The sequence below is a fragment of the Grampus griseus genome (genome assembly GCF_964374135.1).
Source record: "Grampus griseus genome assembly, chromosome: 21".
Lineage (NCBI taxonomy): Eukaryota > Metazoa > Chordata > Mammalia > Artiodactyla > Delphinidae > Grampus > Grampus griseus.
The window spans coordinates 32,738,291-32,748,097 of record NC_139015.1 but is presented as its reverse complement, the minus strand read 5'-3'; positions in this window follow the sequence as shown (position 1 = coordinate 32,748,097).

The window sequence follows — 9,807 nt, the reverse complement described above, 5'->3', positions numbered from 1 at the left end:
CCTAAACCCACTGAATTGTAAGAAACACCATGATTTCATGTACCAGTAAGAAAAAAATGCCTGCAACTGCCCTTTGGCGCCACGTCTTAGCAGTAATCGCCATGACAAAGGAACGAGTCACACCAGCCTCTTGTTGCTTTAAGGTTTTCAGCCACCCTGAGGGACCTGGCAGTTCCTCCTGCCTTCCACTGCATTGCTTGGCATGCGAGATAGACCTTTGTCCTTTGGCTTGTGTTTCAGTGACAGACAGGCTCGCCTTTTTGTAGGTATATTCTGTTCTTATGACCCATTAGAATTTGGTAGAATTATGGTCATATCTCCACATGAAATATTTATTTGACCAATATCAGATTTATGCTCACTGCTGTTTCTATGCGTTTCTGCGTACACAATACATTTGTGTCAAGTTGAATCAAAGGGTAATCTTTCTGGGACTTCCTGGCGGTCCAGTGGTTAGGACTCCGCGCTTCCACTGCAGGGGGCACGGGTTCGATCCACGGTTGAGGAACTAAGATCCTGCGTGTCATGTGGCGAGGCCAAAGGAAAAAAAAAAAAAAGAAAAAGGGTAATCTTTCTGAAGAGATTTTTAAAGGCAATTAGATTCAACGTGGGTAGTACCAAGTGTACATGGCTCAACTGAATGACAGATATGACCAAGTTCACATACGCAAATGACAACTGTAAGTCAATAACCACAACTGTGACATGACATTGATTCAAAAACATGTCCCACGTTGAAAAAATTACACACTTTTTATCGCTGATGAAACATGTATTTCAAGTAAAGTTAGTCCAGTGCCCGGCACATTGCAACCAATCTACACATGCTGGTCCTGCTCCAGATACATCTTTCAAAGACAGTGTTTTCCTTCTAGAATGCACTATCCAATAGAGTAGTCACCTGCCACACATGGCTATTCACATTGAAAATGCAATTAAATAACAAGTAAGATGAAAAATCTAGTTCCTCAGTTGCACTCACCACATTTCACGTCTCAGCTGCCCCCTTACTGGACAGTGCAGATTGGATGGCTCTTGTTGCCACACGAAGTTCTATTGAGGAGCACTTTTCTAGAAACTTCTATTAATAAGACATATATGTATATATTTTTGGATAAAATTGAAACTTTATTCTTCATAACATATGCAGATATTAAATTAAATACTCAACATAGAAAGCTTCTAAAAGTAAATGTAGATTATGAAAATATCTTCAGCAACTTGGAATAGGCAAAAATGCATATCTTTGTTTTTAACAATTTTTAATCTGAGATTGGCGTCAAGATGACACGGGGTGAGGAGGGTAAAGAGGATGCTACCTATTATTTATTAATCAGAATGCGTACAGAAGAAAAGGATAAGATAAAACCAGCGTCGCTAACTAGAAAACAGATTGTGAATTTGTACCGAGCACTTCTTTTTTTTGAAGTATAGTTGACTTACAATATTATATTAGTTTCAAGTGTACAACATAGTGATTCACAATTTTTAAAGATTAAACTCCATTTAAAGTAATTACAAATCACAGCCATATGTTCCTGTGCTGTGCAATAGATCCTTGTAGCTTATTTTATACATAATAGTTTGTACCTTTTAATCCCCTACCCCCATCACATCCCTCCCCCGTCCCTCTCCCCTCCCCCCTCCCCCTAACCATTGGGTTGTTCTCTATATCTGTGAGTCTGTTTCTGTTTTGTTATGTACCTTCATTTGTTTTGTTTTTAGATTCCACATATAAGTGATAACACAGAGTGTTTGTCTTTCTCTGTCTGACTTATTTTACTAAGCATAATGCCCTCCCGGTCCATCCCTGTTGCTGCAATAGACATACACTTCTTATATACACAGAATATATTACTAAGTGTCCATGTCACTCCCATTCTTTCCATTTCTACCATTACCGTCTCTGCCCACACCTTCCTCTTCTCCCCAAGCCCCAGCCCAACACCCATCCACAAAAATGGGCTTCTACCTCCAGGGATTTTTTGCTCTTTTTTTAAAAAACTATTAATTTTAAAATAACTATAGATTCACAAGAAGTTCCAAACAATTACAGATTTACAAGAAGTTGCAAATATTCTATAGAGAGGTCCCACACACCTTGCACCTAGTTTTTCTCAATGGTCACATCTTACAAAAACCAGGTAACTGACATTGATTCAATGTGTGCGTATAGCTCTGTATCATCACATGCAGATTTGTGCAACCACCGGCAGAATCAAGATACAGAACCATTCTATTACCAGAAATACCTCCCTTGGGTTATGCCTTAAACACCCCCTCCACCCCTCCAACGTTACTAATTCCAGGAAATCACTAATTTCCCTTTATTCTCCATCTCATAACACAGTCATTTTGAGAACATTGTATAAATGGAACTACACAGTATGTGACCCTTTGAGACTGGTTTTTTTTTTTTCACTCAGCATAACGTCCTTGAGGTCTATCCAAATTGTCGCATGTGTCAATAGTTTGTGTCTTTTTATCACTGAGTAGTACTCCACGTTATGATGTATCACAGTCTGTTTAACTATTCACCTGTTGTGGGAAATGTTGCTTCCAGTTTTTGGCTCTTAAAAATAAAGCTGCAATGAACACCTTCCTGTGTGGACGTAAGATTTCATTTCTCTAGGATAAATGCCAGGAATGTGATTGTTGAGTCATATGGTATCTATTTAGTTCTTTTAAGAAACTGCCAAACGATTCCAGGGCACCACTTTATACACCATGAGCAACGTCTGAGTGATTCAGCTCCCCACAGGTTCACTAACACTTGATATTGTCACCATTTTAAAATTTACTTGCTTTGTAAGTGATAATGATATTGTAACACTAATTGTTTTAATTTGAATTTCTATTGAACATCTCTTTACATGATTGCCACCTGTGCATCCTTTTTTTTCGTGAAATATCTCTCCATGGCTTTTGTCCATTTTCTAATCAGATTGTCAGTAAAAAAAAAAAAAAGTGAAGTTTTGAGAATGCTTTATATATTCTAGATGAATCCTTTGTGAGATACATGGTTTGCAAATATTTTCTCCAAATCTATAGCTTGTCTTTTCATTCTCTTAAGTATCTTTCACAGGGCAAAAGTTTTCAATTCTGATGACGTCTACTTTATTGATTTTTAAAATTTTATGGGCCATGATTTTGGTATGTCTGAAAACTTCACCAAGCTCTACACCCTGAAAATTTTCTGTATTTTTCCTAAAAGTTTTGTAGTTTTACATTTTACACTTAAATCTATGATCCATTTTGAGATATTTTTTATATAAAGTGTGAGACAGGTCAAATTTTTAATTTTTGCTAATGGATATCCAACCATTTGTTGAAAAGACTAATCTTCCTCCATTGAATTACTTTTGCACCTTTGTCAAACATCTGTTGGTTGTACTTGTATGGGTCTATTTCCGGTTCCTCTTTTCTGTTCAGTTGATCTGTGTGTCTACTTTTCTAACCACTAGAAACTACCTCTTGAAACTGGTAGAGTCATTAATCCAGTTCACACTTCTCTTTCAGAATTATTTTAGTTATTTAGCTCCTTTGTCTCTCCATATAAATATAAGAATAATCTTGCCTATATCTACCAAAAGTATTGCTTGGATTCTGATAAAAATTGTATTAAACCTATCAACTTGGGGAGAACTGGTACTTTAAAATGTTGAGTCATCCAATCCACAACATGGTATTTCTCTCCATTTATTTAGTTCTTTGGATTCTTTCATCAGCATTTTATAGTTTTCAGCATACAGGTCCTATACATGTTTTGTTAGGTTTACACCTAAGTATCTTTTTTTTTTTTTTTTGCCTTCGGATCCATTTTTATTTTATGATTTTCAAATTTCTTATTATTCTCATTTTTTAATACAATTTTAAAGGTTACACTTCATTTACAGTTATTACAAAGTATTGGCTCTATTCCCTGTGTTGCACACACACCCTTGTAGCCTGTCTTACCCCCAATAGTTTGTACCTCCCACTCCCCCTCCCCTACAATGCCCCTCCCCACTGCCCCCCTCCCTGGTAACCACCAGTTTGTTCTCTACGTCTGTGAGTTTGCTTCATTTTTGTTATATTCACTAGTTTGTTGTATTTTTAGATTCCACATATAAGTGATATTATACAGTATTTGTCTTTCTCTGTCTGACTTCTTTTACTAAGCATAATGCCCTCCAAGTCCATCCATGTTGCTGCCAATGGCAACATTTCATTCTTTTTTATGGCTGAGTAGTATTCCATTGTATAGATGTACCACATCTTCTTTATCCACTCATCTGTTGATGGACACTTAGGTTGCTTCCATATCTTGGCTATTGTAAATAATGCTGCTACAAACAGTGGAGTGTATGTATCTTTTCAAATTAGTGTTTTTGTTTCCTTCAGATGAACACACAGGAGTGGAATTGCTGGATCATATGGTAATTCTATTTTTAGGTTTTTGATGAATCTCTATATTGTTTTCCACAGCAGTTGCACCAATTTACATTCCCACCGACAGTGTGCAAGTGTTCCCTTTTCTCCACATCCTTGCCAACATTTGTTATTTATGTTCTTTTTGATGATAGCCATCCTGACAGGTGTGAGGTAGTATCTCATTGTGGTTCTGATTTGCATTTCCCTGATGATTAGCAATGTCAAGCATCTTTTCATGTGCCTGTTGGCCAGCTGCATTTCCTCTTTGGAAAAACTGTCTATTCAGTTCTTCTGCCCATTTTTTAATCAGGTTGTTGTTTTTTTTTACATTGAGTTGTATGAGCTGTTTATATATGTTGGATATTAATACACCTAAGTATTAATTTGGTTTTGAGTAATTATAAATGCTAGTGTATTTTTAATTTGGGGTTTCATGTGCTCATCTAGTATAGAATTTTGAATGTTTATCTTTGTATTCTGTGACTTTGCTTAAGTCACTTTTTAGCTTTAGGAGAGCTTTTGTAGATTCTTTGGGATTTCTACATAAACCATCATGTCATCTGCAAATAGGGACAGTTTTATCTCTTCATTTCCCATCCCTATGCCTTTTATTTCCTTTTCTTGCCTTATTGTGCTAACACTCCTACTACTATGTTGAACAGCAGGGGTGAGAGAGGACATCTCTGCTTTATTTGAAATGTAAGGGGAAAGCACTCAGTCTTTCACCATTAAGTAAAGTGGTTGCTGCTGGGTTTTTGTAGATGACTATTTATTCAGTTGAGGAAGTTTCCTTCTATTTCCATTTTTCTAAGCCTTTTATCTTGAATGGGTGTTAAATGCTGTCCAGAGTTTTTCTGCATCAGCTGATATGATCGTGTGATTTTTCTTCTTTAGCCTCTTAATATGTGATTACACTGATGGATTTCCAAATATTGAACCAGCTTTGTATCCATGGAAAAAAACCCCACACTTGGTCATGGGTTATAACACTGTTGAATTTTCATTAATATTCTGTTAAGGATTTTTGCATCTATATTCATGAGGATGTGTTAACTTTCATTATCTGTACTGTTTTTGTCTAGTTTGGTACAATGTTAATAGTGCCTTCACAAAATGAATTGGGAAGTATTTCCTCCTATTCTGTTTTCTGCAAGAGATAGTGTAGCATGTGTTAATTCTTTCATTGTTTGGTAGAACTTTCCAATGTAACCATCTGGGCCTGGAGATCTCTTTTTCAGGGATTTTTAAATTACAAATTCAATTTCCTTCATGGCTATAAGGCTATTCAAATTATTTCATATTTGATGAGTTGTGGTAGCTTGTGCTTTTCAAGGAATTGGTTCACCTAATCTAAGCTGTCACATTTATTGCATAGAGTTGTTCACAGTATTCCTTTCCTATTCTTTTGATACCTGCAACATTGATAATATCATCTTGTTTTATTCCTGATATTGATAATTTGTGTCTTCTCTCTTTGATCTTAACAGAGAAGCAGCTCATTGTTTTATTGATTTTGTTTTCCTTTTTGTCAATGCCTTTGACTTCTGGTCTTATCTTTCTTGTTTTGTTCCTTCTGCTTGCTTTTGATTATTTTGCTCTTCTTTTTTTTAAGTCCTTGAGGTCATTTGGTGTTATAAATTTCTCTTTCAATTGGTTTAGCCATATCCCACAAATTTTGATATGTTGTATTTTTATTTTCATTCAGTTCAATGTATTCTTAAAATTTCCTGTGAGACTTCCTCTTTGGTCCATGAGCTATATAGAAGCATTTTTTTTAGTTTGCGTATGTTTGGGATTTTCCTGCTATATTTCTGTTATTCATTCCTGGCGTGATTCCACTGTGGTCAGAGAACACACTCTGTATATAAATTTTTGTAAGTTTTTTGAGGTTTGTCTTATGAGCCAGGATTTGGTCTATCTTAGTATATGTTCCATGGGTGCTTGAAAGGAATATGTATTCTGTTGTTGTTGGGGGAAGGCTCTATAAATGTTGATGAGATTCTGTCGGGTGATGGTGCTGTTGAGTTCTTCTATATCCTTTATATATTGCTGATTTTATATAGTTGTTCTATGAATTGTTAACATCCCCAACTATACTTGTGGACTTGTCTTTTCCACCTTGCAGCTCTATCAGTTTTGCTTCATATATTTTGCATCTCTGTTGTTTGGTGCATATAGATTTAGGGTTGCTATGTCTTTCCATGGACTGCTGCAATTTATTACTATGATGTTCTTCCCTGTCACCGGTAATTTTCTTAGCTCCGAAGTATAATTTATCTGATATTAATATAGTCACTCCTGCATTTTTTGATTAATGTTTGCATGGCATATCTCTTCCATCCTTTTACTTTCAACTTGCTTTGATCATTATATTTGAAATGAGATTCTTGTAGACAGCATATATTGGGGTCTCTTTCAGATCTGCTCTCCAATATCTATCTTTTAATTGCTGCATTTCAGTCTATTTACATTAAATATAATTATTGATGTGTTAAGGCTCAAGTCTCCCATTTCATTTTAGGTTGCTTTGTTTTTTCTCTGTGCTTCTAGCTTCTCTTTTTCTTTTTCCTCCTCTTCTATAAGTTTCTTGAACATTTTTTAGGATTCCATTTCAATTTATTTATGGTGTTTTTGAGTGTACCTCTTTGTATACCTTTTTCAGGTTGCTCTAGGTATTCTATTATATATGCATATCTTATCACAGTTTGATACCTGAGCCTAAAGTGTCAATTTATGAATTCCCTCTGAATTCAAGTGAAGTATAGGAACCTTGCCTCTTTGTATCTTTTACTCTATCCCATTTATAGTAAAATTGCCTTAAATACTTCCTGTACATACACTGAGAACCATATCAAACCATGTTATAATTTCTGCTTCAACCACCAACATAACTTAGAAAACTCCAGAAAAGAAAGTCTATTATATTTATCCATATTTTTAGTCTTTCTCTTATTCTTTCTAACTTACTGAAGTTCCAAGAATGCTTCTTTTATCCTTTTCACTCTGTTTAGAGAGCTTCCTTTAGCCATTCTTTTAGGGTGTGTCTACTGGCTACAAATTCTCTTCATTTTCTTTGATTTGAGAATGTTGTGACTTCCCCCTTCATTCAGAAGGCATTCCTGAATATACCTCTAGTAAATTTTAGCTGGACACAGGATTTTGGGTTGACAGTTCTTTTCTACCAGAACCTGAAAAATGTGCCACTTCTTCTGACTTCCATGGTTTCTGATGAGAAATCTGCTATCATTCAAATAGTTTCCCGCCTCCCATAACTAAGGTGTATCTCTTGTAGTTTTACACATTTTTTTCCCTTTATCTTTAGTTTTTAGGGGTTTGACTGTATGTGTCTTCATATACACTTCTTTCTTTGTGAGAGTTTATCCTGTTTGGGGTTTGCTCAGCTTGTTGAATATACAGGTTTATATTTTTTGCCAAATTTGAAGGATTTACAGGTATTGGTTCTTTGAATACTTTTCAGCTACACCTCTTTTCTGCTCTCCTTTTTGGGACTTAGATGACATAAATATTAGCTCTTTTGTTATAGCCCCACAGGGCTTTGAGGCTCTGCTGTTGTTTTTTCCCAATGTTTTCTTTCTATCGTTCTGTTTTCAAGTTCACTGATTTGCTCCCCTCCATTCTGCTGCTGAGCCTATCCATTGATATTTTTACTTCATTTATTTTACTTCATGTATTTTTCAGTCCTAAAATTTCTACTTGGTTCTTCTTTACATGTTCTGTTTCTTTGCTGAGACTTTCTATTTTTGTTTGTTTCAAGCTAGTTCATAATTATTGTTTGAAGCATGTTTAAATGATGGCTGCTTTGAAATCCTTTTCAGATAATTCTAAATCTCTGCCACTTGGGTGTCTGTGTCTGTTGGGTTACCTTTTCTCAGTTGAGGTTTCCTAACTCTTGGTATGACGAGTGATTTTGGAATAAGACCTGGACATCTGAGTCTCAGGTTATGAGACTCTGGCTTTCATTTAATTCCTGTCTTAGCAGGCCTCCTCTGATATCCAGTGGGGGAAGCAGGGTGCTACCTCATCACCACCAAGTGGGAGTGGAAGCCCAGGCTTCCCGAGTGGGAAGAGCTCTTCCTCACTGTTGGGTGGCAATAGGAGTCCTGGCTCCCCAGTAGGTCTGCTGTCATCTGGGGGCAGGAACACCTCATTCCTGCTGGGCATTCCCCACGTGGTCTCCCCTGATACCAGCAGGAGAGGCCTTGTTACTGTCCAGCATCAATGAAAGTCCCAGTTCCTCACCCCATCACTCCAGTGGGGCACTTAATTATGGCCTGATGTGTGTGGAAGTTTAAGTTTCCCCCTTGGTCTTTGCAAGCAGGGGTGGGGCAGTATGTTTTGTGATGTTTGGCTGCCATACAGTGGTTATTGTTTACATTTCTCCTGTTTTGTGAGGCTGCCCCGTCCTGACCCTTCACCTCATGTAGTGAGTTGGGTGCACACCCACAAAGGCATGCCCATGTCCTAGTTCCCAGAACCTGTGAACATTACCTTATACCGCAAAATATGTGATTCAGTTAAGGACTTTGAAAGGAACTCACCCTAGGTTATCTGGATTGGCTCTAAGTCTGACAAGTGTCCTTGTAAGAGATGCACAGGGGAGATTTGACAGATAGAAGAGAAGGCAATATGATCACATTGGCAGAAACTGAATAGATGTAGCCACAAGCCAAGGACCACCTGGAGCCGCCAGAAGCTGGAAAAGGAAAGGAACGTATCTCCCCTACAACTTCTGGAGGGAGCACAGTCCTGCCAGCATCCTGATTTCAGAGTTCTGGCCTCCAGAACTGTGAGAGAACACGTATCTGTTGTTTTAAGCCACCCAGTTTGTGGCAACTTGTTATAGTTTGGTACTGTAAAGTGAGGTGCTACTGTTAAAAAACTCAAACTGTGGAAATGGCTTTCAAATTATATAATGGTTAGATGCTAGAAGAATTCTGAGATGCATGAGAGGAAAAGCCTAGGTTGCCTTAAACAGACTATTGGTATAAATGAGTGTTAAAGAAATTGATGATGAGGACTCAGAAAGTGAGAAGCATAGTAGAAAAAGTTTCTAATGTCTCAGAGGATACATACATCGTCATGAACAGAATGTCAGTAGATGTGAATGTTACTTGGTTCTGCCATTGTGTTCTACCATTATGTGGACAGCGGAACTTGTAAGCAATGAACTTGAGTATTTTATTGCAGAGATTTCCAAGCAAAGTGTTGAAGGTGCGGTGTGATTTCTCCTTGCTGCTTACAGTAAAATGCAAGACAAAAGAAATAAATTGAAGAAAGAACTGTTAAGAAGAAAAGCAGCAGCATTTGATGATTTAGGAGATTCTCCATCTATCCATATTGCAAAGGATGCTAAAATTAAAAAACTCACTGTTG